We start from the raw sequence: 27201 nt of genomic DNA, 5'->3' as shown, positions 1-27201 counted from the left end.
GCAAATACAAAAATATCGACCTGCAACAATATGCCGAGCTGCAGGTAAACATGCATAGGGGAGTGAATATTTACAATTCAGACTCCATATCTATCTAAATATTGTGCATGTTGCTATTCTGCAGTCACTTTTGTTGCAAGGCGACATTTAAAAGGCGCTACAGTGATACCACATCTGGAAGGTTTAAGAACCACTTGCTGCAGGCTGGTATGGCAGTGAGGTTTATTCCACAAGCGAAATAGGAGTCCAGCCGCTGGATTTATACTCCAGAGCCTGCCACAGAAGCCAGAAGAATTTTCCCTTTGCAGCAGCAAAACAGGTACACACTGCAGTGCCGGCTGACGAGGAGCAACACCTGATGATGAAGCACGCCACCTAATGATGGGTGAGGGCACTTGCTCCTAATAAGCAAATGCTTTGGGTGACCTATCTGTTCTCAATGAATATGTTTTGTGGCATATGTGTGGCATATGTGTCTTTTGCTCACAGTGAGTGCTTGAGGCAGAAGAATAAGCGCCGGCCATCAAAAATAAGTGCCGGTGCTCAGTACCGGAAACAACAAGCACAAATTAAGCACTGGGTCACTGCAGTGATGGATTGCCTTGATCTGCGTCTTCGTGTAAACTGAGACAGTGCACTCATTTATCATTAGGACACTGGGGTCTTGCCAGCTCCTCCCAATCCCCCTCCCTCCGAAAGAACAATAAACTTGCCATTTTGGTAATCCCAGACCTTCTGCACCTTCAGCTCCTCTTCCAACCCAAATCTGTGCTCTAGAAAACAGGCCCCACCGACAGCGCCTGCCCGAGCCCGTCCGCAGCAGACGGAGGACGAGAGCACAGAAGCTGAGCAGGTGGTAACCTCTGTGACAGCGTGAATCCCCTGTCGCCGGGATTCACCTCCCGCCATGACTCGGACACTTATGTCCGCCTGATGGACTCAGTGTAGCGTCCCAGCGCGTGCTCCGCAGAGATCCGACAACCTAGAATGCATCCTCGATGCGGATTTCTGCTAGGGTGCAGTTGAAGTTTTGAAAGTATCTCGAAGATCCGTCAAGTGACAGCAAAGTTGTTTGCAAAACACAAAACAGTGTCTATGGCAACAAGACGGAAGAGAAAAATAACACGGACGTTAGTGCGGAGTCGTGCGCCTGCGCAGTAGCACTCACTATAGGAAACACGAGGGCAGAGTCACTAATGTGAAGCCCCAGTGGCCTAATGGATAAGGCACTGGCCTCCTAAGCCAGGGATTGTGGGTTCGAGTCCCATCTGGGGTGAAACTTAATTTTCCTTTCCTTTGCCTGGACTGACCTAATATTACTCATTTGTCATTCGCATTTACCAGAACTGGAGCATAATTGAAGAACGAGAGAAATTATAAAGATTCGTCAGCGATGTATTTGGCCAAGATGGAATGTCTAGAGTGTCTAGACGACTACTAGAAGTTTTTTTGATAACAGATACATTATGAACAATTAATTGATATGCCTAAATTGTGTCTTTCATGGTATCACCAATGCTCAACCTGACACTGTATTTCTTTTTTATCTTTACTTCTCCTTGTTACTTCCTCTTTCTATGTCGACTGCATTTTGCAGCCCACATAGATAGCAGAATATGCCTCTAAGGACTGTTTTTGTGCGGGAAGGGGCACCTTCCTGCGCAAAAATAATACTGCATGCAACATAGGCACTCTTGCATCATGGTGCAAGGGTGCCTGTGTTGGCGCTAGGCAGCCCATTGTGCGCCAGCACAGGGGGGAAAGGACAAGAATGTACTGTGTGCCTTAAATCCGGCCCATTCCTACCCTTTAACGCAGTGCAGCAAGGTGACTTACTACACTGCGCCACTGTCCCATGAATGTGGGCCTAGGTGTCTATAGAGGTGTCTGACATTTATTCAGTGCCAGGTCTGCTGCTCCACTAAATTGAAGGGGATCAGAGGGGGGAGAATAAAAGGCATGCTGCCTTCTTCTAACTACATTATCCTCATTACACTCCTCTCAAACATTCCAAAATGAAATTACTGGTGCCTGCCAATCATCCCCATATTTTGCATTTCTCTCCTCATTCTCCAACCCAACTATTTAAATGCATAGGATGCATGGGGCCATAATACACAAAGCGCTCCGGGGGCACAGTGTAGTGTGCGCCGATTGTTTGAACTCCTGATGTACTTTGGTGTTAAAGAAAGGACTGCAGAAGCCAGAGTGGCCCCTTCAGTGGTATGGATAGCACCAGTGCAAGGCATCTTCCATAAAGATCAGAAGGGGATGTTTCCTCATTTCAATGGAAGCATGGACCCTGTGCAAACGAGGGAGCTCCTTGCCTATGTGCTTGCACCATATTAAAGGCAGGGGTGTAATGCCACAAAACCTGTCAGAAAGTGCACTGTTGTGCACCAAATAGAAGGTGCACTACCAACAGCACTGCTTGGGAAGAGGTTGCAGGGTTCTAAGAGCAGCCCTGGCATGCTCCCGCGGGCACGTGCAATAACATGGCACTCACCTAGAGGGAAAACCCAGCTCCCTCTTTAAGCAGAGTCAGGGCCACGGTGTTTAACAGTAGCTTTAACCAACGCATTCTCCACTGCACAAGCAAAACTGTCAGAGTTCATGTACGCACCAAGTGCAGACCATTGTTAGTGTGACCACAGCAGTGCTTAATTTGTAAATAAAAACGTGCCGGTGCCCAGAGCCCTCCTCTGCTGCAATTCAATGTGTGAACACGGAATACTGGGACAGCGTAATCCTGAAGCCATCTTGGGCCTCTTCAATCCACATAAGGCCTCTCCCTGCCCCTTCAGTTCACTCTTGCAGCTTTCTGCTTTCTCCCTTTGAGACGCTTTTTTCGTTTTTCTCTTCCTCCGTCTTTCACATATGTGCCTTTTGCTCGCACTGATTATCATTAGGACACTGGAGTCTTGCCAGCTCCTCCCAATCCCCCTCCCTCCGAAAGAACAATAAACCTGCCATTTTGGTAATCCCAGACCTTCTGCACCTTCAGCTCCTCTTCCAACCCAATCTGTGCTCTAGAAAACAGGCCCCACCGACAGCGCCTGCCCGAGCCCGTCCGCAGCAGACGGAGGACGAGAGTACAGAAGCTGAGCAGGTGGTAACCTCTGTGACAGCGTGAATCCCCTGTCGCCGGGATTCACCTCCCGCCATGACTCGGACACTTATGTCCGCCTGATGGACTCAGTGTAGCGTCCCAGCGCGTGCTCCGCAGAAATCCGACAACCTAGAATGCATCCTCGATGCGGATTTCTGCTAGGGGGCAGTTGAAGTTTTGAAAGTATCTCGAAGATTCGTCAAGTGACAGCAAAGTTGTTTGCAAAACACAAAACAGTGTCTATGGAGACAAGGCTGAAGTGTGCCTGAGAGAAAAATAACACGGACGTTAGTGCGGAGTCATGCGCCTGCGCAGTAGCACTCACTATAGGAAACACGAGGGCACAGTGACTAATGTGAAGCCCCAGTGGCCTAATGGATAAGGCACTGGCCTCCTAAGCCAGGGATTGTGGGTTCGAGTCCCATCTGGGGTGAAGACTATTTTCCTTATCTTTGCCTGGACTAAAGCAATATTAATCAATTGTCATTCGCATTTACACAACTGTAGCATAATTGAAGAACGAGAGAAATTATTAAAATACGACAGCGATGTATTTGGACAAGATGGAATGCTAAGAGCGTCTAGACGACTACTAGAAGTATTTTGATAACAGATGAACAATTAATTGATATGTAACTTGTGTTTTACGTGGTATCATCTATGCTCAACCGGACACTGCATTTCTTTTTTATTTCGGATTATTTTTATGAACTGCTTTTTCATTTTATGACGCCATATGAACCGATACTATCACAACAGTTATCCATATAGATAAACATTTACAGATTACGAATAGATTTAATTATAGATCATCACAGTGATCGATCACGGAGCACAACACGCCTCTTTCCTTAGGGTTGGTAATCGCGTGCAAAATGATGGGAAGATCATAAATCAAAACATTGCAGAAATAAAAAATGTTTAGCTCTCTGGAAATAACATGCTGACAATAAAACATTAAGGGCCGTATTTATACTCCGTTTGCGCCGAATTTGCGTCGTTTTTTTCGACGCAAATTCGACGCTAAACTAACGCCAACTAACGCCATATTTATACTATGGCGTTAGAGGCGTATAGCGCCAAAGTTCCCGGAATGTGCGTCATTTTTTAGCGTGAACCCCTTCCTTGCGTTAATGATATGCAAGGGAGGCGTTCCCGTCTAAAAAATGACTCCCAGGCCTTTACGTGGTATTTATACTCCCGGGCAAAAGAGACGCCCGGGAGTGGGCGTGGCTAAAAACGGCGCATTTGCGCCGCTTTTTAACGCCTGGGTCAGGCATGGCGTTAAGGGACAAGTGGGCTCAAAAAGAGCCCAGAGTGCCCTCCCCTGCCCCCAGGGACCCCCCCTGCCACCCTTGCCCACCCCAGGAGGACACCCAAGGCTGGAGGGACCCACCCCAGGGACATTCAGGTAAGTTCAGGTAAGTATTTTTTTATTTTTTTTAAATAATTTTTTTTGGCATAGGGGGGCCTGATTTGTGCCCCCCTACATGCCACTATGCCCAATGACCATGCCCAGGGGACAGAAGTCCCCTGGGCATGGCCATTGGGCAAGGGGGCATGACTCCTATCTTTACAATGATAGGAGTCATGTTGATGGGGGATGGGCGTCGTTAAAAAATGGCGCAAGTCGGGTTAAGACGATTTTTTCGACGTAACCTGACTTGCCCCATTTTAAGACGCCCATGCGCCATTTTCCCCCTACGCCGGCGCTGCCTGGTGTACGTGGTTTTTCTCGCGCACACCAGGCAGCGCCGGTCTGCTTGCGCCGGCTAACGCCATTCAATAAATACGGCGCCCGCATGGCGCTTCAGAATGGCGTTAGCCGGCGCAAAACTTTTTGACGCTAAACTGCGTTAGCGCAGTTTAGCGTCAAAAAGTATAAATATGGGCCTAAGGGCCGTATTTATACTCCGTTTGCGCCGAATTTGCGTCGTTTTTTTCGACGCAAATTCGACGCTAAACTAACGCCAACTAACGCCATATTTATACTATGGCGTTAGAGGCGAATAGCGCCAAAGTTCCCGGAATGTGCGTCATTTTTTAGCGTGAACACCTTCCTTGCGTTAATGATATGCAAGGGAGGCGTTCCCGTCTAAAAAATGACTCCCAGGCCTTTACGTGGTATTTATACTCCCGGGCAAAAGAGACGCCCGGGAGTGGGCGTGGCTAAAAACGGCGCATTTGCGCCGCTTTTTAACGCCTGGGTCAGGCATGGCGTTAAGGGACAAGTGGGCTCAAAAAGAGCCCAGAGTGCCCTCCCCTGCCCCCAGGGACCCCCCCTGCCACCCTTGCCCACCCCAGGAGGACACCCAAGGCTGGAGGGACCCACCCCAGGGACATTCAGGTAAGTTCAGGTAAGTATTTTTTTATTTTTTTTAAATAATTTTTTTTGGCATAGGGGGGCCTGATTTGTGCCCCCCTACATGCCACTATGCCCAATGACCATGCCCAGGGGACAGAAGTCCCCTGGGCATGGCCATTGGGCAAGGGGGCATGACTCCTATCTTTACAATGATAGGAGTCATGTTGATGGGGGATGGGCGTCGTTAAAAAATGGCGCAAGTCGGGTTAAGACGATTTTTTCGACGTAACCTGACTTGCCCCATTTTAAGACGCCCATGCGCCATTTTCCCCCTACGCCGGCGCTGCCTGGTGTACGTGGTTTTTCTCGCGCACACCAGGCAGCGCCGGTCTGCTTGCGCCGGCTAACGCCATTCAATAAATACGGCGCCCGCATGGCGCTTCAGAATGGCGTTAGCCGGCGCAAAACTTTTTGACGCTAAACTGCGTTAGCGCAGTTTAGCGTCAAAAAGTATAAATATGGGCCTAAGGGCCGTATTTATACTCCGTTTGCGCCGAATTTGCGTCGTTTTTTTCGACGCAAATTCGACGCTAAACTAACGCCAACTAACGCCATATTTATACTATGGCGTTAGAGGCGAATAGCGCCAAAGTTCCCGGAATGTGCGTCATTTTTTAGCGTGAACCCCTTCCTTGCGTTAATGATATGCAAGGGAGGCGTTCCCGTCTAAAAAATGACTCCCAGGCCTTTACGTGGTATTTATACTCCCGGGCAAAAGAGACGCCCGGGAGTGGGCGTGGCTAAAAACGGCGCATTTGCGCCGCTTTTTAACGCCTGGGTCAGGCATGGCGTTAAGGGACAAGTGGGCTCAAAAAGAGCCCAGAGTGCCCTCCCCTGCCCCCAGGGACCCCCCCTGCCACCCTTGCCCACCCCAGGAGGACACCCAAGGCTGGAGGGACCCACCCCAGGGACATTCAGGTAAGTTCAGGTAAGTATTTTTTTATTTTTTTTAAATAATTTTTTTTGGCATAGGGGGGCCTGATTTGTGCCCCCCTACATGCCACTATGCCCAATGACCATGCCCAGGGGACAGAAGTCCCCTGGGCATGGCCATTGGGCAAGGGGGCATGACTCCTATCTTTACAATGATAGGAGTCATGTTGATGGGGGATGGGCGTCGTTAAAAAATGGCGCAAGTCGGGTTAAGACGATTTTTTCGACGTAACCTGACTTGCCCCATTTTAAGACGCCCATGCGCCATTTTCCCCCTACGCCGGCGCTGCCTGGTGTACGTGGTTTTTCTCGCGCACACCAGGCAGCGCCGGTCTGCTTGCGCCGGCTAACGCCATTCAATAAATACGGCGCCCGCATGGCGCTTCAGAATGGCGTTAGCCGGCGCAAAACTTTTTGACGCTAAACTGCGTTAGCGCAGTTTAGCGTCAAAAAGTATAAATATGGGCCTAAGGGCCGTATTTATACTCCGTTTGCGCCGAATTTGCGTCGTTTTTTTCGACGCAAATTCGACGCTAAACTAACGCCAACTAACGCCATATTTATACTATGGCGTTAGAGGCGAATAGCGCCAAAGTTCCCGGAATGTGCGTCATTTTTTAGCGTGAACCCCTTCCTTGCGTTAATGATATGCAAGGGAGGCGTTCCCGTCTAAAAAATGACTCCCAGGCCTTTACGTGGTATTTATACTCCCGGGCAAAAGAGACGCCCGGGAGTGGGCGTGGCTAAAAACGGCGCATTTGCGCCGCTTTTTAACGCCTGGGTCAGGCATGGCGTTAAGGGACAAGTGGGCTCAAAATGAGCCCAGAGTGCCCTCCCCTGCCCCCATGGACCCCCCCTGCCACCCTTGCCCACCCCAGGAGGACACCCAAGGCTGGAGGGACCCACCCCAGGGACATTCAGGTAAGTTCAGGTAAGTATTTTTTTATTTTTTTTTAATAATTTTTTTTGGCATAGGGGGGCCTGATTTGTGCCCCCCTACATGCCACTATGCCCAATGACCATGCCCAGGGGACAGAAGTCCCCTGGGCATGGCCATTGGGCAAGGGGGCATGACTCCTATCTTTACAATGATAGGAGTCATGTTGATGGGGGATGGGCGTCGTTAAAAAATGGCGCAAGTCGGGTTAAGACGATTTTTTCGACGTAACCTGACTTGCCCCATTTTAAGACGCCCATACGCCATTTTCCCCCTACGCCGGCGCTGTCTGGTCTACGTGTTTTTTTCCCACGCAAACCAGGCAGCGCCGGTCTGATTGCGCCGTCTAACGCCATTCCATAAATACGGCGCCCGCATGGCGCTTCAGAATGGCGTTAGACGGCGCAAAACTTTTTGACGCTAAACTGCGTTAGCGCAGTTTAGCGTCAAAAAGTATAAATATGGGCCTAAGGGCCGTATTTATACTCTGGTTGCGCCGAATTTGCGTCGTTTTTTTCGACGCAAATTCGACGCTAAACTAACGCCAACTAACGCCATATTTATACTATGGCGTTAGACGCTTCGGGCGCCAAAGTGCCCGGAGTGAGCGTCATTTTTTAGCGTGAACCCATTCCTTGCGTTAATGAGATGCAAGGGAGGCGTTCCCGTCTAAAAAAATGACTCCCAGGCCTTTACGTGGTATTTATACTCCCGGGCAAAAATGACGCCCGGGAGTGGGCGTGGCCAAAAACGGCGCATTTGCGCCGCTTTTTAACGCCTGGGTCAGGGATGGCGTTAAGGGACAAGTGGGCTCAAAATGAGCCCACAGTGCCCTCCCCTGCCCCCAGGGACCCCCCCTGCCACCCCTGCCCACCCCAGGAGGACACCCAAGGATGGAGGGACCCATCCCAGTGAAGTACAGGTAAGTTCAGGTAAGTATAATTTTTGTTATTTTTCAATTTTTTTTTGTGGCATAGGGGGGCCTTATTTGTGCCCCCCTACATGCCACTATGCCCAATGACCATGCCCAGGGGACATAAGTCCCCTGGGCATGGCCATTGGGCAAGGGGGCATGACTCCTATCTTTACAATGAAAGGAGTCATGTTGATGGGGGATGGGCGTCGAAAAAAAATGGCGCAAGTCGAGTTACGACAATTTTTTCGACGTAACCTGACTTGCCCCATTTTAAGACGCCCATACGCCATTTTCCCCCTACGCCGGCGCTGTCTGGTGTACGTGGTTTTTTTCCACGCAAACCAGGCAGCGCCGGTCTGCTTGCGCCGGCTAACGCCATTCCATAAATACGGCGCCCGCATGGCGCTTCAGAATGGCGTTAGACGGCGCAAAAATTTTTGACGCTAAACTGCGTTAGCGCAGTTTAGCGTCAAAAAGTATAAATATGGGCCTAAGGTCCTTGCTATCAGTGTCCACGGTGCTTAATTTGTGCTTGTTGTTTCCGGTGTGAAGCACCGACACTTATTTTTGAGGGCCGGCGCTTATTCTTCGGCCTCAAGCATTTGCTGCGAGCAAAAGACACACATGGGAAAGACGGAGGAAGGGAAAAACGGAAACGCGTCACAAAGGGAGAAAGCAGAACGCTGCAAAAGTGAACTGAAAGGGCAGGGAGTGGATTTAAATAGACTGAAGAGGCCCGAGATGGCTTCAGGATTACGCTGCCTCAGTAGTCTGTGTTCCCACATTCTCCGTATTTAAGAGGAGGGCTATGGGCACCAGCACGTTTTAATTTACAAATTAAGCACTGAGTGTCCATTACTCCTTAACATTAGCCATCCAGAGTTATCGGTACCTGGGATACTGGTAAATCTTTATGGACGGAGTTACCTGTGGGATTACAGGTGGGATTCTGAAAACCCCCTTAGAAATGAGGAATTACCCAGGGAATGAGTAATTCTGGGTCTGATGCCACCAGTAAATCTTAATTTCTCCCTAGATTGTCAGCAGCAAAACCCTCCAAGTAAAAGTAAACAGAACCGCTGAGTTTCCGCAGATCACACTGTTCCGGTGCGATCAAAGTGCTGTCGCCAGCTTCATCGGAATCAAGAGGCCACTCGTTATGGAGGCCAAAAACGTCATATGCTGCCATACCCACTTCATGTTGTTTGCATCATCTGTCTCACACTGAGAAAAACAATATTATATGCCGCCTCCAGCCTTTCGAAGGGAGAGAATTGACACTGGCCAATTCAATGGAGACACTAAGACCCATATTTATACTTTTTTAGCGCTTCATTTGCGTCGTTTTTTTACGCAATATCAGCGCAAACTTACAAACTACAATTGTATTTTGGAAGTTTGCGCCGCTTTTGTGTAAAAAAATGACACAAATGCGGCACTAAAAAAGTATAAATATGGGCCTAAGGGGCTCATTTACAAGCCCCTTGCGCCGCTGTAGCGTCATTTTTTTTACACCTCGGCGGCGCAGAACAGTCCTTCGCCCGCGCCATATTTACAAACTGGCTCAGTGGTACCAGTGCACCAGTTTTTAAACCCTTGCGCCACATTATACTTGTGCCAGGTATAATGTATGCAAGGGAGGCGTTCCTCTGCTAGGTGGCCCGCAAAAATGGGGCAGTGAAATCTACAAGATTTCACTGCGTCATTCTAGCGTCAGTTTTTAACACCTGCTCAGGGCAGGCGTTAAAGCGACGCTGTGTTGTTTTCAAAGGGCCCCCCTTAGCATTGCTGGACTAGAGGCAAAATTGTTGATGCTAGTATAGCAAAGCGCCACAAGTGGGTCAGAAATTCTGATGCAAAGGTGCTAATGAGCATCTTTGTACGTTGTATTGTAAATACAGTGTTACCATGGTGTCCTTAGGGGGGGCGCAGGGCGGTGCAAGCAAACTGGTGTATCATGATCGATGCGCAAGCTTGTTGTAAATGAGGCCCTAGGGGGCTTATTTGCAAGCCCTTTGCACCGCCGGTGCGTCACTTTTCACATGGGAAAAAGAGACGCATCGGCGGCGGAAGGGGCTTGTAAATAAGCCCCTAAGATCAGGTTTGTTGGTAATGGAGTAGCTGACTTGATCCTACTAAGCCTCTTCACCTCTTTCAGCATGATCCACCACCCAATAACACTAATGAGATTGAAGAATGGTGCATCCATCTAAAAGCCTCGGACTGCATCACTTCCTTCCTGTCCGGACATAGCCACATAATATCACTACCTTTCACCTTCAAATCCTCCCTCTTGGACACCACCATGCCACATGACTCAAAACTTTCTCCCCAATTTTTTCCAATTTCTACATTCATTCATTTATTTATTCATTATCATATGCGGGGCTCTATGAATGAGGAGCCTTCCTTCAGATGTTTTATTTTTTTTATTTGAAATAAATGCCCACGTTATTGGTCAGTTTGTAACCAATTGAAGTTTAAACTGATAAATTGAACGCCACATCTAATTCCCATTCCAAAGACTGCATTTTACGTGTCCTGTATCTAACACCAAGAATTAAACTTACCCAGGTGCAATTTTCATGCCACGGATCCTGGTTCCAGCAGCTATCTACAGGCCAGACTTGGCATCTGGCTGACCCAGAGAAACATGCTAAATTTGTCCTGGTGTTTGCACAGTAAGAAGGCAATATTTATATCTCTGAGTAAATACACAAATATTGATTTAAATGGCACCAACTAATTTTGCTTAGTTTAATTCTTTTATAGTGCTACTCATTCTTGTGTAGGGTGTCAGAGTACTTTATATCACAGACAGAGGTACAAAGAATCATACGACTTTGTGCATCAATGTAGAGGAAATGTTGCACAAGACAATGAGGATTATAAGGTGTAGAAATCACATATTATCTATTCTTGTAAATTTATGTTTAAAAGTGAATGGCCGAGAGAAACATTCAGGGCCTGATTTAGAACTTGGCGAAGGGGAATACTCCATCACCAACGTAATGGTACCTCTTCTACTGCATTACAATCACATTATAGTTTATGGGGATCATAATATGGTGGACAGGATATCCGCCATGATTGTGACAGAGTATTCCATCCGCCAAGTTCTAAATCAGGCCCTGAGTCAGGATATAAAACATAATGCAAAGATTGTGGTTGTCTGTACTAACAAGACTTTATTACTTCCCAAAGGAAACCTTCTTTGCAATCTAAGAATAACAATAGATTGAGAAAAAAAATAATAAGGATCTAAGGCCATTAATTACAGCTTGCAAGCAACTCCTTGATGCCGGTAAATAAATCGTTGTGCTATATTAGAAGTTTTTGATTAACTACAAGTAACAAAATGATCTCAGTGTCAAAAGCAACAGCCTAATTACCTATCTAAATAAAACAGAAATCTGTGTCCTGCATTTTACAGTACATGATTTGCAGCAAGCACATTATCCCTGTATGCTACTTTAAGGGTCAAATCTGTGGCTGGACCAACCACAGAACTTACCAAGAACTGAGTTAATCACTAGAGTTATCTTACAACTATTATAAACCCCTCAAACTTGCTGGGCACACAATGACCTCTGCAGCAGGTGTCTTAACCCTGTAAAATATTTTAAAACACAGCTTCTTTGTGATCAATTAACCCTTTCACTGCAAGGCCTTCCCTTCCAGTGCTGAGCCCTTTTTTGGCGTTTTGGGGAAGTTCGTGCTTAGGCCTCCATAACCTTTTGTCCACATAAGCTATCCACACCATAATTGTGATCTTATTTTCCAACATCCTGGGAATAGTGGGTACCTGTACTAGCGTATTATTTAGGGGGAATTTTACAAAATGTCATTTTTCTTATACACTGGCTTGCATTTGAAAGACACAAATGCAGCAAAATCAAATTGGTAATAACAAATGTTCTACTATTCTATGCTTCTACAAATCTCCCAATAAAAATGGTACCTCACTTGTGTGGGTAGGCCTAGTACCCGCCACAAAAATTGGCCAAAAGTGCAACATGGACGAATCACATTTTTCAATCAAAAATTGACCCTGTTTGTCCAATGTGGTTAGCTCTAGATATTGGACCCTACCTTAGCTGGCACCTATGGAAACCTAGCCAACCTGTACATTTTTGAAAACTCGCCACCTAGGGGTATTCAGGATGGGTTGACTTGTGTGACTCTCACCACATTTTTCTATTCCTTGCAAACCTCAAACTTTGACTAAAAAACACATTTTCCTCACATTTCTGTGATGGAAAGTTCTGGAATCTGCAGGGATTCACAAACTTCCTTCCACCTGATATTCCCACAACTCTATTAATATAAATAGTACTTCACTCGTATGGGCAGACCCAGAGCCTGCAAAAGGAAATACCCCAAAATGCAACATGGAAGCAGCACATTTTTCCACTGAAAACTGACCCACTTTTTCCAATGTTGGTAGCTCTAGGTTTTGAACCTTAGCTCAGCCGGTACCCATGGAAACCTATCCAACCTGTAAATTTTTTAAACCTAGGCACTTAGGGGTATCCAGGGTGGGCTGACGTGCATGGCTCTAACCACAATTATTTACCCAGAATCCCCTACAGACCTCAAACATTGACTAAAAAACAAATGTTCCTCACATTTCTGTGATGGAAAGTTCTGGAATCTACAGGGAGCCACAAACCTCCTTCCACCTGGCATTCCCCCAAGTCTCCTGATAAAAATGATACCTCATTCATCTGAGTAGACATAGCACTCGTGACAGGAAATAGCCCGAAACGCAACAAGGATGCAGCACATTTTTTCCCTGAAAACCGACCCTCTTCTGGTGATGTGGATAGCTCTAGATTTTGGACCGTAGCTCAGCTGGCACCAGGGAAAACCAGCCAACCTGTACATTTTTAAAAACCACACACCTAGGGAAATCCAGGAAGGTGTGACTTGCATGGAAACCATTAGGTTTTTATACCCAATATGCCCTGAAAACCTCAAACATTGCCTGAAATGTCCTTACATTTCTGTGAGGGAAATATCCAGAATCCACAGGAATCCACAAAAATCCTACCACCCAGAATTGCCCAACCTATGCCAATGATTCCCTCACCATCACCCTCTAACAGTGCCTCTCATCTGTCCATAGCCCCTCTCTCACATGTATTTCATAAGTTTTATGGTACACGTTGTGTGCAGCAGGCATAATAACCCTCTGCACTACCTTAGATGAGTCAAAACTGCCACTAGACAAAACCCGATCTCTCTCCAGCAGGACATTAATCATTAGAGTGATCTTGGAACGTATATTGTTACCTGAAAACTATTGGATATGCAAGGACCTCTGCAGTGCTTTTAGAACAACTGCACTTGTGCAAAACCCAACCCTTTAACAAAATGGCCCCAACCCTTCCAGCCTCCCGGGGAAATGCCCAATGGCCGGTACAGCCAGTCCAGCCTTTGGGTTGAGGTGAGTGGTTTTTCTAACAGGATGGGGGACTTCTGACTATCATCTGAAACTATTTGAAGGAGATGTTGCATTCCTTTCAGTAAGAGCTGGTAATCATTCTTAGCAGGGGTGGGTGGTACTCGTCCTTGGCAGGGGTGCGCTGCAAATTATCACCGGTAGCACGTGCAGCCCTGAAAAATCAGTGGGATTGCATCAAGAGGTTTGCAAGATTCATCGGCCATTTGAGTTGATTTTGCTGCTGCTCGAGTAGAAAATCCACTCAAGCGGCAGCAACTCTACTCGACACCCAACCCTCTGACCGCAACCACCAGTTTTAGAAAATCGTGCTCAGGGGCGCCAAATATCGTCTGCACTCATCAACTCGCATATCTGGAGTCTTGCAGGAACTAATTCCACCACATTGCAGTCGTAAAATTCCACCAATTCTGCAGGTGGATTGAAAAACCCTGGCAACCCCTAGTCCATTGCATTTTGGGGTGCAGCTCAAATTGTGCCCAGCTTCCTCGTGTAGGTCTTGCACACTGTTCAATAACATGCTTAGGGGCAACTAAGTCAATTAGCCACAGGCAGTGAAAAGTAGAGTCAAGTGATCTGGGCGAGTGACAAGATCTGACTGCTCTCAGAAACTCTTTGGAAGATGTGCATTGTGCTCAAGCTAAATGCATCACTCACACTGAGGAGAGCCAATGGCTGAAGCGAGCAGACTGATTGTCCCATACTGTAACCTGTATTCATAATATTCCAAAAATCTCTGATGAATATTACCATGCAATTCGATGCCAAGTTTTGGCTCAGTATAAATAAAGATTCCCATCAGTGTGAATGTTGATGTGAGTTGCAACAGTCTGTAGGAAGTGCAGTCTGTGAATGTTGATTCAATCTGCCTCAGTCTGCAAAACGTGCTGCCTTTGAATGTTGATGCAGTCTGCCACAGTCCACTGGAAGTGCAGTCCATGAATGTTGATGCAGTCTCCCACAGTCTGCAGAAAGTACAGTCCATGAATGTTGACGCAGTCGGCCACAGTCTAGAGGAAATGCAGTCCACGAACGTTGATGCAGTCTGTCACAGTCTACAGAAAGTGCAGTCCATGAATGGTGATGCAATCTGCCACAGTCTGCAGAAAGTGCAGTCCTTGAATGTTGATGCAGACTGCCACGGGGTGGGGGATTGGGGTGGTTTTAGCGGTGGGGGTCTGGGTAATTTTAGGGGTGGGAGTGGGGGGTTGGGGTGCTTTTAGGTTTTAGGGACGGGGTGGGAGGTAGGGGTAGTTTAGGTTTGAGGGACTGGGTGGGGGTTTGGGGTGGTTTTAGGTTTTAGGGGCAGGGGCAGGGTGGGAGGTTGGGGTAGTTTAGGTTTTAGGGGCAGGGTGGGGGGGTTGGGGTGGTTTTAAGTTTTAGGGGCGGCGTTGGGGTAGTGGTAATTTTAGGGGCGGGGGTTGTGGTAGTTTTAGGGGCGGGGTGGGGGTTGGGTGGTTTTAGGGGCGGGGGTGGGAGGTCCCGGTAATTTTTAGGGGCGGGGTGGGATGTCAGGGGGGTCGCATGCTGGAACCATGCATGGCGTTCACTAATGCCTTTACCAGGAATGCTTTTACAATGAAAAATCGTTGTTAAGGCGTTCGTGGTAAAGGCAGCAGTGTTAACGATGTTCCGACCGCATTGTTCAGGCATGCTTGGTTCCAGCATGCGTTGTTCCGACATACATTCTTTTATAGTACAGTAGTCCCCAAAAATTAGCAAGTTATAAAAACATTCACGTCCGATGCCGCAGCAAGGATGCCAGGATCCTCTGGCAGAGTCCAATAATATAAGTTCATGAAGGCCAACAAGGTAGGCCATGGTTTCTGAATCCCTATTATTCCTGAAATTAAGTAATGGCAAAAAAATCCAAAGAGGTAACACCATCCTTCCTTTATAGAAAAAAAAAAATCTCTAGTGAGTCTGAATTGCTCTCTCGATGTACTGTCCTAGGCTACAAAAGAGGTGACAGATAATGAACTTTTAGTGGTTTTTGAGAGATCAGCCGAACTTCATCAGAGTTGCACCAATCATGGTCCTGTCCACTTCAAGCTAATTATCAAAGCTGGTGTATAATGAACTGGACTCAGAAGAGGATCTTCAATCCCCCGGCTTCATTCCAAGAAACTATTCATTAGAGTCCACTCCAGCCAATGCAATAATATAATTAAAAAACAGAACTAGGTCCTTTTTTCATTTGGAAATTGTAGTTACATTTGTTGGATGACATTCTCTACCAATTCTTCACTGTTGGGCATGTGACCACGTTTTCTAATGACGTTTACTGTGTGTTACATCCTTTTTCAGTTCTTTCATTGCGGCTCTCATTTCTTACTTGCGATCTTTATCTTTTTTATGTTTTCCTTTCACCCTATTTTGTCTTGTATTAATTTGAATATTCTCCCATTTCAATATCACCTCTTTTTATCCCACATTCCTTTTTTTCTTCCTCTTATTTTTCTTTTTGTATGCTTTTCTATTTGTCTGGTTATAGTCTTTTTATATGCTGCTGTTTTTAGTTACTTATTTGTTTCTTTCTTGTTGCTCTCTTTCTTTAGGTCTTGCACCCTTTTCTCTTTATTTCTTGTTTTGCGGTTTTCTTCTTCAATGCATGATGTTTTTCTCTACTTCTCTGGATCATTGTCCATTTATTTGAATCTTTGCCTTACTGTATTTCTTTCTCTCATTTTATTCTGTGCATAGGGTTCCTTTTCAATTCTTTTTCTGGTCCTATCCTTGATGTCTATGTAGATTTATCACAGAATGAGAGTCTAACTGCTCTATTGTGAAATTATTTGTGGATTGTGGGTACCGAGCATTATTCAATATTGTAAATATTGAATGTCTTCTATTTGCAACATTACCTTGTCTGATGTTTGTTTTCTGATCTCTGTTTTGAGATCCCTTTGACACATAATGACATTCTTTATTGCCTTATGGCTTCAGATCTGAGGGATCACATGATCTAGTAATCCCAAGATCTAGCAGATATTTAGGCCCTGATTTATACTTTTTTTGCACCGCATTACCGTCATTTATTGACGCAAAGGCGGCGCAAGCTTACAAAATACAATTGTATTTTGTTCGTTTGCGCCGCTTTTGCATCAAAAAATGACGGTAATGTGGTGCAAAAAAAGTATAAACCAGGGCCTTAGTATCCTATGTTACTTTCCTCGACGGGGGAATGGTGTGAGGGCGTGTATAGCAGAGCAATACTGGTAGAGTTCACTGTCCTGCTCTGCACAGTTGTGCACCCTTAAGTATTTGTGCTAGACATAGCTTTGGAAAGTGTGCCTTATTACCGCCAATGCATTGTTCAGAGTGCAGGCATGAACTCAATGCTGCAGTCCGAACAGTGCATTATTGAAAGACAGACCGTCTCTTTGAAGCCACTGGTCCACCTTTCACTGAAGGTGGCGACCTGGCCTCACATTGTAAGAGGAACAGGGACCCCCGGATGCCCAGTGCAGTGAGTGAATTCATCCACCTGCAAGTGTAAGGCTACTGGAGGTGCTAAGACCCAGTGACCCCCCCACAATGGCCGCACTCAAGACCACCCCCATGTGATGCACAGTACAGGTGCCTTTGATGCCCTCTTTGCCTCTTCACTCACATCTGCAACTTTGCACAAGTGCAAAGACAAAGGATTCCCTCATTACACGGGGTCATGCCCACAAGCAAATGAGGACACAACCCCTCACAACCCCCTGCTTTTAAAATACCATAGTACCCAGGAAGTTTTAGATGCAGACCCAAACACTGCTGCGCTGCCAGGCACTATTAAAATAGTGTATGGTGTTGCTGTACCAAGCCTAAGCAAGATCCTCAGGCAGGACTTTAGTCTGCAAGATTCCAGTCATGTGAAACGACATGGAAGTGATCCGCTATCTCGCCAGGGTGGAAGAAGCCAGAGTGGACTCAGGATTGAGATTCATCACCAAGAATGAAATGTCAAGAACAGTTCAGATACATCCTTAGTTACAGAGTTTACTCTGGAAAATAAATGTAGTGTCCAACAGACATTAGCACTACTGGACTTCACTGTTTATTTACCTAATACCTACAACAGTTCCTATCCTGAAACTCAGGGAAAGGTTGGCCCAGAAGAAACAGAGACAATGTCAACTGAGTTCACATAGCATGCTATAATTTGTCCTTCATACAGCATAGGGGCCTATTCACACAAGCATTTATTAGGATGGGAACCAGCACTTCAGGTGTGGGTGCATACATTTTAGTAATTTTTTTAGTGACCCAGGTGTCAGCAGAAGGTGACAATTTATGTCTTACCTCAGACAGCCTAACGTAGAAAGCTGTACTGACACCTATTTTAAATGAGCTCATGTTTTCATTTTTGGTGGTTACAAATTGTGCCTTCCTTATTAAACAATGTGTTAGTGAAACAAACATAATGTTAAAGTGTATTTTAGACCCTAGATTGATTGCTACTATCAAAGCAAATTTGATCTTTTAATGATTAGTAAAAGATAAATGAGTTTGAAAATATGTGCAAATGAGAAAAATACACTTCTCTATTATATCTAATGTGATGCTTTAACAAGGTTTAACAATTTATGACATGTCTTACTTATTTTGATGGTACATTATCAATGCTGAATTTACATGTTTTGCATATTATAGTGGTCATTACAACCCTGGCGGACGGTGTTAAAGCGGCGGTAACACCGCCAACAGGCCAGCGGTGAAAGTTTTGGAATTATGACCGTGGCGGAAACCGCCAACAAAGACAGCTACTTTAACACTCCGACCGCCACGGCGGTACAGACAAACAGCGCAGCGGTCACTGCCAACAGACAGGCGGAAGACAATGTACCGCCCACAGTATCACAACCTACCAATCCACCACCTTTTCCGGGGGGGATTCACCGCGGATAAAAACACGGCGGAAACAGCCATTTCAAAGGGAAAACGCTCACCTCTACACATCCCACGAGGAATCAGGACACCATGGAGCCGGAACTCCATATTCTGCCAGCGATAGTCTTCATGCTCCTATTCGAGGTTCATCAATGCTGGCAGCGAAGAGCACGGTGAGTACTGCACCTACGACATAGGGGAGGGGGGAGGCAAAAACACAGGGACACACACAACCAACATCCCAACCCCCACCCCGACCCTCACCCACTACAACACACACACCAATGCTTATCTATACATTACAGTAACACCCCGCAACCCCCCGGAAGAATGAAAAGACAAAAGGAAATTAGTGGAACCATTGTAATATATCAAAATACAGTAAGCAAATATATACAGATATATATACACATTAAACAAAATATACACCACGATTAGTAGTGCAGGTAATGCACCACTCATTGTCCGTGGACCACTGGGCCCAAAATGCATGGGTGAGGCCCACACAAGATACCTGATCAAAACGGAGAGAACACTGCTGGGGCATCGGATAGAAATACAACAGGCACCTCAGGGGGAAGGGAAGGGGGGGCACCTCAGCCGGATGAGTGCACCACGCCAGATCCACGAGGGGGCTCCATGCCCATTGATGTATCCTGGGGAGTGCAAAGCCACAGTCTCTCAAGTCTATACAGTGGGTGGCTTGCCCACTGTTCCATCCTGGGGAGTGCAAAGCCACAGACTCTCAAGTCTATACAGTGAGTGGGTTGCCCACTGTTCCATCCTGGGGAGTGCAAAGCCACAGTCTCTCAAGTCTCTACAGTGGGTGGTTTGCCCACTGTTCCATCCTAGGGAGTGCAAAGCCACAGTCTCTCAAGTCTATACAGTGGGTAGTTTGCCCACTGTTACATCCTGGGGAGTGCAAAGCCACAGTCTCTCAAGTCTATACAGTGGGTGGGTTGCCCACTGTTCCATCCTGGGGAGTGCAAAACCACAGTCTCTCAAGTGGATAACAGTCTCCAATGGTGCTGGAGGGGGACTGGTGCCCAGAGTGCAGCACACACCCCGTGACGGTACCAATTGCGTCACTGCCCCTGCCGCAAATGGGCTAGCGGTGCATTCCATGGCGGTCTTTGCCCTGTTCAGCGGTGCTTGTGTTGCCAGTGTCAGACCTGTTCAGCGGTGCATTCCATGGCGGTCTTTGCCCTGTTCAGCAGTCCCTGGCCTGTTCAGCGGTGCTTGTGTTGCCAGTGTCAGACCTGTTCAGCGATGCATTCCATGGCGGTCTTTGCCCTGTTCAGTGGTCCCTGGCCTGTTCAGCGGTGCTTGCCAAGGCGGTCCTTCATTGCCCAGCAGGGCTGTGGCTGGCGGTCCTTCATGGGTCAGCTGGGCTGTGGCTTGCGGGGCCCTCCTGGCCAGCTGGGCTGTGGCTGGCGGTGGCCTCCTGGCCAGTGACGATGGGGCTGGCCTCTTGGGCAGTGACTCTGGCGGTGGGCTCCTGGCCAGTGACGATTGGGCTGGCCTCCTGGGCAGTGAGTCTGGCGGTGTCCTCCTGGCCAGTGACGATGGGGCTGGCCTCTTGGGCAGTGACTCTGGCGGTGGCCTCCTGGCCAGTGACGATTGGGCTGGCCTCCTGGGCAGTGACTCTGGCGGTGGCCTCCTGGCCAGTGACGATGGGGCTGGCCTCCTGGACAGTGACTCCGGCAGTGGCCTCCTGGCCAGTGACGATGGGGCTGGCCTCCTGGGCAGTGACTCTGGCGGTGGCCTCCTAGTCAGTGACTCTGGGGCTGGCGGTGGCCTCCTTGGCAGCGGGGATGATGGCGGTCCTCTCCGCCCTGCTGCTCCTCCCAGACTTTGGAGATTTCTTCTGCACCTTCCCCACCTTGGGAGGAGTCACAGCTGAGTCGGCACTCCACCCGGGACCGTTGTGAGTGGCTTTGCTCTCCCACCGGGCACTGTCCAACTTCTGGTGCTTCAGGGGGGGGACTGGCTGTGCTCTGGCTCCGTGCCACACTGGCTGGCCTGGTGGCCGGTGCACTCCACATACCTGTAACAACAGGCACCACTGGTCCTGGAGATTTCTTGGCTGAGGTGCTAGTACAGGACCTATGAGTTGGAGGGGACGGGGTGGTGGTGGTGGGAAATAGGTTAAGGGGGGCCAGGAAAAGTTTTTTGGAGACACTGGGATGGGTGGGTAGATGGAGGGGGTTTGGGAGTGGAGGAAGAGGTGGTGGTTGTAGGAGGTGTAAGTTTTGTGGATTTGGGTGCAGGTGCATGGGCTGGAGGCTGTCGTGAGGTGGATGGCTGTTGGTTCAGTGTGTGCCTGCGTTTGTGTATCTTCCGAGGGGGCGTCACAGACACACTGGGAGAGGACACAGGGGACGTGTAAATGGTAGTGGGGGTGGTGAGTGCACGTGAGCGGGGTGTGGTGTTGGGTGTGCTGGTGCGGGACGTAGTGGCTGTAGTGGTAATGCATGCAGGTGTGAGTGTAGACGAGACTGGGAGGGAGGAGGGAGACGACGAGGAGGGGGACACAGTGGAGGCAGTGGATGTTGGTGTGTCTGTATGTGTGTGATGCTTGCATGAGTGCCTGTGGGATGTGTTGTGCTTATGTATGCCTGAGCTTCCCTTGTGTGGTGAGGTGTATGCAGGATGGTCTGATGGTGTGCTTGGGATAGGCAGAGGTACAGGGGATTGGATCGGGGTGGAGGAATTTGGAGGGGGGAGGCTAGTCACAGGGACTATGGCTGCCATCAGTGCTGAGGCCAGAGTTTGCAGGGTTCAATGAAGGGCAGCCTGACCAGAATGAATGCCCTCCAGGAATGCATTAGTGTGTTGCAATTCCCTTTCTACACCCTGGATGGCATTCAAAATGGTAGACTGCCCAACAGTGAGGGACCTGAGGAGGTCAATGGCCTCCTCACTGAGGGCAGCAGAGGTGACAGGGGCAGGGGCTGAGGTGCCTGGGGCGAAGGTGATGCCCACCCTCCTGGGTGAGTGGGCACGGGGCACACGCTGAGGGGCTGCAGGGAGGGCGGTGCTGGTAGGGGGGGGTGGCGGCTGTACCTGTAGAAGTGGGGGGCACAGATGTTGCTGCCACCACAAGGGAGTTCCCATCAGAGGACGAGTCCGTGTCGCTGGTTGCAGATCCTGTGACCGCCGTGGTGCTCCCCTCGCCCTCCGTCCCACTGATGTATTCTGAGTCCGTGGTGTGGCCCTCCATGGCCATGTGGGATGCAGCTTCCTCGTGCTCCGGTGCCACTGTACCTCCGCCTGATGATGCTGATGCACACAAGATCAGGGAGACCACAAAAAGGGGGGGGGGGACGACAGAAGAAAGACAGGTTGAGTGCATGGCTTACCGCTACCGTTGGCGGACAATACAGACACAGCAGCCCCCTGCACTACGTCGCGCTGTTGGGCTCTACAGATGCAATTCCTGGGATATGGCCTAAAAGGCTATGGACGATATCTGAACACATAGATGACACAGGGGCATGAATACCTGTACTTGGCACTCTACAGAGGTGGGGTGGGGTGCCACATGGCCTGCATTACGGAGGGGCCTAGCCTACGGAACCTGCCCTGGCCTAGGGAAACCCACAGCCCTCCTCCCCCACCCAGACACCTTCACTGCGCGCAAAGTCCGCTGAATGATGTTGTACTCACCCCCTTGTGTCTGCTGTGATGCCCTCAAGCGCCCATCCAACTCAGGGTAGGCCACCGCCAGGATCCGGAACATCAGGGGGGTCATGGTTCGACGGGCACCCCTCCCATGTTGGGAGGCCATCCCCAGCTGAGCCTCTGCCGTCTTCTTGCCCCAGCGGCGAATGTCCTCCCATCTCTTCCGGCAGTGGGTGCTCTGTCTGTGGTGGACCCCCAGGGTCCGGACGTCCTTGGCGATGGCACGCAAAATATCCTTCTTCTGGTGGGCGCTGACCTACATGACATGTACAGGGGAAGAAGAGAAGCCATTAACAACTGCACCGTCTAAGTGAGTGGCCCACATCCCTACCCTTGCCATGTGGCACATGCATTCACATTCCATCATGCATGCAGAACTGTGCCCTCTTCATTCTTACAACCAGCCCTCTCCACACAGGCATAGCCCATACAACATGCTCCCTGTGTACTTACCTGTTGGTCTGGAGGACCGTAGAGTAGCGTGTACTGGGGGAGGACCCCGTCCACGAGCTTCTCCAACTCCTCTGCAGTGAAGGCAGGGGCCCTTTCCCCAGACGCACAAGCCATTGTCTCTTCCAGACCGAGGTCACAGCAGCACTTGCAGTGTAGGTCCTCTCCTGTCGAAGATCAGGTATCGAGTGATTGAACAGATAGAAAATGGCAGTCACATCCGCGGCGGTCACGTCCGCGGCGGTGCGTAACATCACCGCCGGCGTACTTCGTCATTGGCTCCTGGGACCCATAGGGTCCAATGTTAACCAATGCAGCATTGCGCCGCGGTCTTCGACCGCCTACCGCAACGGTGTCCAACGCCAGCGCAGTTACCTCACATCCCATTGTCCCACTTTAGAGGTCAGGCAGCCGCCATTTCAGGGGCCCACATGCCCTAATTACCAACTGCGTCACACAGACCTAGGCCTTGTCGCACTACACAAATACAGGCCACATTTTGTGTATGAATGGTGTTCTGTGTAGACTGTGGGTACATACCTCTGAGTTGTTTGACTCTGTGGTCGCTGTTGTCATTCCTAGGCACCGTCTGCTGGGACATGTGAGGAGATGGCGGAATCCTCCGGTGTACCGACCGCTGGTGGACCTGTCGACAATGGAGGAAAGACATTGGATCATCACCTACAGGTATGACCGTGCCACAATCCAGGAACTGTGTGCCCAGTTGGAGCCTGACCTGATGTCAGCAATCCGCCATCCCACAGGGATCCCCCCTCAAGTGCAGGTGCTATCAGTGCTCCATTTCCTTGCAAGTGGGTCATTTCAAACAACAGTGGCCATGGCATGAGGGATGTCCCAGCCTATGTTTTCCAACGTGTTGTCCAGAGTGTTGTCTGCCCTACTGAAACACATGCGGAGGTACATCGTTTTCCCTCAGGTGGAGGATTTGCCTACAGTTAAAGGTGACTTCTATGCCCTTGGACATATCCCCAACAATATCGGTGCCATTGATGGGACCCATGTATCTCTGGTCCCCCCCCCCACAGGAGTGAACAGGTGTACAGGAACCGGAAGAGTTATCATTCGATGAATGTACAGATGGTATGTTTGGCAGACCAGTACATCTCCCAGGTAAATGCTATGTTCCCTGGTTCAGTGCATGACGCCTACATCCTGCGGAATAGCAGCATCCCTTATGTGATGGGTCAACTCCAGAGGGACCGGGTGTGGCTATTAGGGGACTCTGGTTACCCCAACCTGTCATGGCTACTGACCCCAGTGAGGATTCCCAGGACAAGGGCAGAGGAACGCTACAATGAGGCCCATGGACGGACTAGGAGGGTGATCGAATGGACCTTCGGCCTCCTGAAGGCCAGGTTCAGGTGCCTCCATATGACAGGTGGTTCCCTATTCTACTCACCAAAGAAGGTGTGCCAGATCATCGTGGCCTGCTGTATGCTTCACAACTTGGCTTTGCAACGACATGTGCCTTTTCTGCAGGAGGATGGTCCAGATGACGGTGTTGTGGCAGCTGTGGAGCCTGTGGACAGTGATGAGGAGGAAGCAGAGGAAGAAGACATTGACAACAGGGACTCAGTTATCCAGCAATATTTCCAGTGACACACAGGTGAGAACAAATTCCTGCCTACTACAAGTACTTTCACACTTCTACCTCTATCCTGTCTGTCGATTTCTACCAGTATATGATAACTGAGTTGTACATTTCCCTTACGGTTCCACAGGTGTGGTTTCCAACGTGTGTCATCTGCTTACATTCCTCATGGACTTGAGATGTGTGACATAGGTATGTTGACATTACATTTGAAAGAGCATTTTGACACTGTAATTGATAATACACCTTTTCGAAATCACAGACTGACTCCAGATTGTTTTGTGATTCAAGGGTGTTTATTTAAAAACAAAATATTAGAGGGGGAAGTTAAATGGTGAGGGGTGATGGCGGAGGAATGTCCATGGCAGAGTCCAGTCTCTTAGTCTCACAGGTGCATTGCCCATATGGGCGTAGGAAGTGGAGCTGGGGCAGTTTAAATATGGACAGGGTGACAAAGTGGGACAGTGGGATGACAATCAGGGTGGTCTCATTTCTTGGCGGGGTTCTTGGCATCGTGCTCTGTCCTGTTCCTGGATCTCAGGGACCGTTTGCGGGGTGGTTCTCCATCTGCAGGGGGTGGGGTGCTGGTGTGGTGGTCCTGTGGCGGTGACTCCTGTCCACTAGCGCCGGCGGAGGTGGTGGGCAGTTCATCGTCCGTGCTAGGGTCAGGGGCCCCTTGTAGTGCCACAGTATCCCTCCTGGTGTTAAGTATTTCCTTCAGCACCCCTACGATGGTGCCCAGGGTGGAGCTGATGGTTCTGAGTTCCTCCCTGAAGCCCAAATACTGTTCCTCCTGCATGCGCTGGGTCTCCTGAAACTTGGCCAGTACCGTTGGCATCGTCTCCTGGGAGTGGTGGTATGCTCCCATGATGGAGGAGAGGGCCTCATGGAGAGTGGGTTCCCTAGGCCTGTCCGCCCCCTGTCGCACAGCAGCCCTCACAGTTCCCCTGTGTTCCTGGGCATCCGTCCCCTGGACCGTGTGCCCACTACCACTGCCCCCAGGTCCCTGTTGTTGTTGGGGTGGTGGGTTATCCTGGTTTCCCTGTAGTGGTGGACACACAGCTGATTGACGTGTCCTGGGGACGGAGGTATGGGCCCGCTGGGTGGGTGCTGTGCTGGTGCTACCAGAGAGTGGAAGGTCTGTGGTGGCCAGTCGGGTGTGGTGAACCGACTGTCCCGAGGCCCACGATGGTCCGGGCTGGTCATCTAGATCCAGTTGGACAGAGCTGCTGTCATCACTGTGGGCCTCTTCAGTGTGTGGAGTGGAGATGTCTGGACCCTCCTGTCTGGTGACGTTGGGTAGTGGTCCTGCAGGGGTGTAAAAGCATGATTAGTGCATCTGTGTGTGTCATGGTGTGCAATGGGTGGGTGACCGTGTACCCCAGTGCTAGCATTCCTGTGTGGGGGCTTGTGTGATGATGGTTGAGGGGGGTGTTATGGGTATGTGCAGTGGGCATGCTTTAGTGATGGGTGTCCATGCTTTGTTGCTTCATGCAGGGCTTGGTGTTGGGATGTGTGGTTTGTGATGTTGGGACATTTGTGAGGAGTTGGAGTGATAGGGGAGGGGGCGAGGGTGGGGGTCTGTGATAGCATGCAGGTAGGGTGGGGGATATGAAAGTTAAGATTTGACTTACCAGAGTCCATTCCTCCACCAACTCCTGCGAGGCCCTCAGGATGCAGAATCTCCAAGACCTGCTCCTCCCATGTTGTTAGTTGTGGGGGAGGAAGTGGGGGTCCGCCGCCAGTCCGCTGTACCGCGATGTGGTGTCTTGAGACCACGGAACGTACCTTCCCCTGTAGGTCGTTCCACCTCTTCCTGATGTCGTCCCGATTTCTTGGGTGTTGCCCCACTGCGTTGACCCTGTCGACTATTCTTCTCCATAGCTCCATCTTCCTTGCAATGGATGTGTGCTGCACCTGTGCTCCAAATAGCTGTGGCTCTACCAGGACGATTTCCTCCACTATGACCCTGAGCTCCTCCTCAGAGAACCTGGGGTGTCTTTGCTGTGCCATGGGGTGGTGTAGGTGATGTGTGGGTTGGTGTATGTGGTGATAAGTGTGGTGATGTGTAGTGGTATGTGGTGCTTTGTCCGTGGAAGTAGTGTGGGTGATGGTGTTGAGTGCCTGTGTATGCTAGTTTGTGTATGGTGGTGTCTCTCTCTGGCCTTCTCTCTGTAATGGTGGTCGTAGGGGTTTGTGGGTGATGTGGGTGTGTGTTTTATATTGTAATGGGTGTGTGGGAGTGGTGTGTGTATGTGTATCAGGTGTGTGTATTTCGAATTGTCCAATGTGGCTGTGTTTTGTAAGAGTGTGTGTATTTTGAGTGCGGTGGTGTGTACTGCCAATGGAATACCGCGGTTGAAAGACCACCACGTGGATTTGTGGGTCGTGATAGTGTGGGCGTATTTCTGTTGGCATGACGGTGGAGGTTTTGATTTCGCCAGCTTATCACTGACCTTTGGTGTGGCGGTCTTGTGTGGGTGTCTGGATTTTGTCGGATTTCGAGATGTGGGTCATAATAGCTGTGGCGGAATTCCGCAGCCGCATCGGTGTGTTGGCGGTCTTCTGCACGGCGGTATGCGGCTTTTACCGCCAATGTTGTAATGACCCCCTATGTGTGTTTTATTAACAAATATTTTAATGCATTTAATAATTCTTGTGTTAGCATAGCTTAGGCCTGCAGAGCTTGTATTTGCAGCCAGATAAAGTGATGAATCATAGTTCTTTCTAACACAAGTTTTTCTTTAGATTCTGTTCCCATAATAAGCTTTGCAAGTAGCAATGGATTATTTGTTCAATTGCACAGAGACTTTTAATATAGCGACCTTGGAAAGGAACATCCAGGCCTGTGGA

The 27201-nt window shown here is 49.1% G+C and overlaps 2 non-coding genes across 2 annotated transcripts; both read left to right on the top strand.

Moving 5' to 3' along the window:
* Positions 1-1203: 1203 nt before the first annotated feature.
* Positions 1204-1276, top strand: TRNAR-CCU (transfer RNA arginine (anticodon CCU)). The gene has a single exon. It is a non-coding gene; the product is annotated as a tRNA-Arg (tRNA).
* A 2193-nt stretch (positions 1277-3469) lies between these two features.
* Positions 3470-3542, top strand: TRNAR-CCU (transfer RNA arginine (anticodon CCU)). The gene has a single exon. It is a non-coding gene; the product is annotated as a tRNA-Arg (tRNA).
* The last annotated feature ends 23659 nt before the right edge of the window (positions 3543-27201 follow it).

Source organism: Pleurodeles waltl, chromosome 1_1, assembly GCF_031143425.1.
Source record: "Pleurodeles waltl isolate 20211129_DDA chromosome 1_1, aPleWal1.hap1.20221129, whole genome shotgun sequence".
NCBI classification, from domain to species: Eukaryota; Metazoa; Chordata; class Amphibia; order Caudata; family Salamandridae; genus Pleurodeles; species Pleurodeles waltl.
This window is presented reverse-complemented; position numbering and strand designations above follow the sequence as displayed.